The sequence below is a fragment of the Solanum lycopersicum genome, chromosome 3 (genome assembly GCF_036512215.1).
Source record: "Solanum lycopersicum chromosome 3, SLM_r2.1".
In the NCBI taxonomy this organism is placed as follows: domain Eukaryota; kingdom Viridiplantae; phylum Streptophyta; class Magnoliopsida; order Solanales; family Solanaceae; genus Solanum; species Solanum lycopersicum.
The window spans coordinates 5,993,544-5,999,543 of NC_090802.1; positions in this window are offsets into that span (position 1 = coordinate 5,993,544).

Here is a 6,000-nt window from a genome sequence, read left to right on the forward strand (position 1 = left end):
TAATATTTTAGGGGATTTTATCCTTTTGAATATTGATCTTTTTTTTTTTTTTTTGTATAAAATATAGACTCCGGTCATTATGTTAGTTGTGGCTGTGGGAAAGCCACTCAAGCATTATTTAAAATGCATTATTTTTTTTTCATTTTAATTTGTTGTTCTATTATCACTTTGTAAATATTTTAAAAATAAAATAACTTTTAACTGTTGTTGATTTAAGTTAAGGATATACTAAATATATCAAAATGATATTTAATTTTATGATTTTAAACATATCAAACAAAAAATTATAATATAAATTGTAAAAATTAAAGAGACATTTTTTTTAAAAAAAAAATGGACTTAAAATATGGAAATTAAAATTAAAAAAATATTATATACGTCATTTTTTATTTACCAAACAATATAAAATGATGTACGAAGACAATTTTATAATGTCTTATTTAATAATTCCCCAATATGTGAATAAAAAAAGTAATTATGAATTTAAATTTTATAATTTTTTTAAAGATTTTTAATATTATTTTACTTTATGAATATATTTAAATTATTTATTATTATTTTTGTAAATTTCTATACAAATTTTAAATTTTACATTAAAAATAAAAATACTGAATTTAAATAAACTCGAAGTTTAATCGTATATAAGATCTATGTCAGTGCACATGGCTATGAGATGCGATATGTTAGCTAATGCACATGCCCATAATAATATAAGATGCCTATTAACAACTATACTGTCACTAAAGTCATCTAGTTCCCATTTCAATAAATATGTGTCGGCGATAGAAATAGAATTTTCACGAAATATTTATTTATTATTCAATGTATATTTATTAAAAATGAATAATAAAGAAAAAGACAATTCATATAAAAAAATACTTTATATACAGATCGCACCTCAATAAATATGATATAAACAGTGTCAAATTCAAATTTGTAATCTATTAAAAATAGTTTATCAATAATTGCTCCAAAATTTCCCTTTTATAAAAACATGAAGAAACCCTAGGTTATCAAGTGTTTAGAGAAAAAGTTGAAGATAGAACTTAATTATAGTGGAATTAAGGTTATAGATTAATTAACTAGAATATAATTACACACAATTGAGAAGAATAAAATCACACACAAAACAAATTTAATAAAAAAGAGTAGAATTTTGGTAGATCCTTGTTGTTATTAATGAGACCAAGTTGGTAAGAAATTAGTAGAATCATAATTGTAGTTTAATTTATGAAAAATGTGAGTTTCCTACTAGTTTCCTTTATTCTTTAATTAGGTTTTGGGAGATATTATTTTTCCATATATGCTCACTAGGTGTGCCTATATATTGATTGAGATTATTTACTTGCAAGTTTATGCACCAACATTGAGAACATTGAGAATTTGTACAAAATAGAGGCGGATTCAGGAAGGTTTGAAAGTTTCGTATGTCATACTGTTCAAGTAGAATAAACGGTTTGTTTTTTTAATTTTGGGAAATATTTCATTTTTTTTCCGATTTATATTGACAATTTGATCAAGTATGTATATTTGGTAAAGTTCTCTTTTAGATATTATGAAATTAAAGATATTTAAGTGGTCCAAGTTTTTTTTTTTTTTAGTTATAAGAGGGCCTCATTCTCTAAAAATTTTGAACTATTATAAATCGTATAATATTGTTACCTCAGTATATTCATAATTTATTACCTTTATGTGTTTATTCCAAATATATAATTGAGTGAGAATTAATAAATCATAATTTCAACTCAGTCATGTTTACCCAGTGCAAACGTTGATGAAAAATCTAAGTAACTATTTAAATTTTTTAAAACTCTCAAAAATCTTAACATAATAATATCTTTCATTTTCAAAATTTACATTTTTAATTTTCTTTTTACTATTTAAGTTTATTATTTATTTAAATCAATGCAGTGTTTTTTTATATACACAAAAAGTTTCAACTGAATCGAACGTGATGGCACCCTTACCTTATTTGTTTATTAAGCATTATTGTAGGTTTTTCTACAAGAGAATTTTTTTTTAAAAAAAAATTAGGCTACATTTGTGTTTATTAAAAATTGTTAATTAGTATTTAGAAATTTTTAGTCTAGCTCTTAGGTTATAATTAATAAATTAAAGAAGTTCTTTTTTAATAGAAATGCTTATTGTTTTAAGTGATGTTTTTATAATAAGTAAATTAGAATTTTTACTCCCGACCTATTAAAATTTTGTATGCTTGTTTATTTTTGTGTTTCGGCATATATGTAAAAAAAATTATTATTCATAAATTATTTAAAAAAAAATAGTAACGATTTAGAATATTTTTCTCAGTATCAAACAGACTCATATATAACCTCCCCTCTATCATGGCTAAAAAAAATATACTATCACAATTTTTTCCTACATAATTCTATTAATACAACCAACAATTTGTTGTTGTGTTATATATCTAAATATAATAGAGTTAATTATATATAACTATTTTGCAACACCATCTTCTTAATTGTTTACATTTTGAAAATAAATAATTATTTCATATTATATAATCTCACTTTTCAAGTATTCAAGAGTTACCCGGTATACCTTTTTGTGTTTTAAAAAAAGGGTGTCACGCCAATTAAGCAAAAGACTTAGCATTAATAATATAATTATTGTCCTATTATATATAATTTAGAGTGTAATAATATACATGAATATTCATAATCAACGCTTTATATAATATTATATTATTAAAGATTTTGACGGGATGCAATGACGTTAATTCAAATACTGCTAAATAATTTTTTGATAGTAGATATTGTCAATAAAAATAAGTTTTACTTTCATTAAATATCTCTTTTTATTATGTGTTCGATATGCCAATTTTTGTAGGTTGTGATCACCGATCGATATGATGAAAAATATTTTCTAGGAAAATAAATGAGTTGCTGCTTTTTTTATGTGCGTTTAGTATGCATGTAAAAAGTATGATACAAAGTTATTTTATATAATTTAGACAAATGTTATGAGCGATGAGGATGTAGATCGAGTGGTGGGGATGGAAGCTACGAGGGCGTGGGTAAACTGATGAAATGTGTTGAAGGATTGGGAAGATACAAATGTCACTTGTCAAAACTTGTTTTTTATAAGTCCATTAAGGAAGTTATTTTCTCGATTTATACAACTTATTTTCACGAAAAAGAAGAAAATTTTTCATAATTTACACCAAATAAACAATATGAGGAAATTGAAAATTATGAAATCTAATTTATCCTTAATGTTCTTTTTAATAGGATCACCTCATAGTTCTCTTAACCTAATTAATTAACTCCTAATTCCTATAAAAGATAACAACGAGGACATATTACAATTTTTAATTTTTTATTCATCAACTCGAACCTCATTTTTTTACAATAATATTATGAATTAACCTTTCTCTTCATGCCAACATTCTTTGCAACGTTTTTCTTCTTACCAAACACACCAATAATTTCTACTCAATCATAGCTACAAAAGAAATACTATCATTATTTTTCATAATTCTATTATGACAACCAACGTTTTTGTGGTTGTGGAATTAAACACAATATAATAAAATTCATATATACCTATTTCCAACACATCTCCTTGAATAGCTTACATGTTGAAAAATATTTCATAATATATAATCAATATTCATGAGTTACACAATACTTTTGTGGTTTAAACAAAGTGTAAGTTCGATACATCAATTTTTTCATGTTCGAGTGATCAAATATTTTAATAAAAAATTATCAAAAATAAAGAAAAATAATTTCTCCGGTGAAAGCAGAAAAAACAAATTCATCTAGTTAATTGCGTCCTTCCACACTTGTAGCTCCTATCCTACATCACGCGCACTTACCCCGTCTCACGATTTGTCTCTCATAGTATTTAATTAAATTATATATAAATATTTTTAAAATAACATATTATGTTTATTGAATCCGCGTATTCTTTGAAATGAATATTTTCACAAACAAGAAAAAAGAAAAAGAAGAGAAAATCTTGTATAAAAGACAAAATAAAGATGGAAAAAGTATATAACCAATCAGTATTATTTTAATTAATTAAATCTCTCCTGATTCTGCTGCAGAAGTGGGACTTAAAATAAAATTAGAAGTCAATATTGCAATTAGCTGTATTAATCATTACTTTTAATTAGGGAATCATTAGCACGTCAATAAACCACTCGTGCACAACTAATTACATCTGTCAATTCAATACTTAGTTAAATAAAATTAATGTGATTGGATCTATGTTTTGTTTAAATCTCAAATATTTATAAATATGTATTCATAAATCATAAGTACTAGTACTAGAAACTAGCAAGTAATTAACAAATTAAACTTTTACTAAGAATTAATCAAGTGTATTATTATGAATCAAAAGTATATTACAAGATTGATTTTTCTTGCTGTCATGAACAAGATATAAACCTATACAAATATAATAAGAGTGATAAATTATTTTTAATTTTCAAAAAAAGGACAAGTGAAAAATATTATTAATTTTGATAAAATAATAATATAATATATTTTCAGATGATCTCTATATAAATATATGGTCCCGTTAATACTATAACTAATAATTTTTAAAATAATAACATATCTAAAACAATTAGTGAAATATGATTTTAATGTTTTTTTCTTGAAATTTAATTTTAGTTGAAATTGAACCGGTCTCTAACTTTTTCTTATTGCAATAAAAAATTTTGATGTTGTCTTCCCGAAATTACACAAAAATTGTGAATAATTTTAAATGAAATAGGTGATTCATTATGTGTAGTTCGTTCCAAAGGTTGTCTCGTCTTTAACTTTATCATCAACATTGTTTTCTTCAATGGCATCCACAATTTCTTCTAAGCTTTGGACTTCTGAACATGTATTACTTTTTCACCCAAATAATCTAACGAATTATTGACATTCATTTTATTTTGATAATCGAGATTATTAATCATGACCTCAAATTTATTGATGTCATTTTCACAAGAAGGTTCATTTAAATTCTTTGAGACAGCTTTATCCCAAACGATGTAATCAAAATTAATTTTTAAAGAATATTAATTTATTAATTAAATTATATCTCTATAAAATAATAATATTTTATAATTTTGATGATATTAAATTGAATGAGTGGTGAATGCCAAATAATTTTTAAAGAAATTATTAAATTTATTTCATAATGAGGCACAAAAAATCATGTTTCTGATAACGAGACAAGGAATTCTTAAAAAAGAAAAAATTAACTTGAATAAAAATCATCATAAATAAGAAAAAATATTAATGTACATAAATGATAAACATGAAGACAGGATGGAGTAAATATACTCCCACGGTTCCCTTTTAGTTGTTCAATTTCGATTTTTTATTTGTTTATTTTTACTTAAAAAAATAAATATATTTTTAAATTGTTATAAATGATATGAAGATATCATCATATTTTTAGAATATTGATATTTCTGTTGCTTAAAAATTAGAGTATATTTATTATTTATAAAAGTAATATTACTTTTACTATTTATTGTTTTCTTAAATAATGTGTTAAATTAATAATGGACAACTATTATTGAACATGAAAAATATACCATCCTTATTAATTGATTTTTAAGCATTAGGTCTTAAAAAATTATTTAGAAAATAAATTGTTAACGTTAGGATAAAACATGAGAAGACATAATTATTTTTTGTTATAATATTAAAACTAATAAGTAAAAATGAAAACTTATTTTTAAATAATAGGACAATAAAAAGTGAAATCTAGGAAGTAATTAAGAGAAATAAATTCTCCATAATTAAAGTAGAAAAACATAACAACACTTTATATATATATGATTAGTAATACACAATAGAAAAACCATGATAGAAACATAAAAAAAAGTTAATAATCGTCTCCATGTAACCCAACATAGTCACCTTCTAACACTTTTTCACTGGGATATTTAATTTGTGCATCTCCTTTTTTTTGTTTGAACTATTTCGATCTCACCTCCCTTATTTTGTCGTTCTCACGTTATAAAACTTA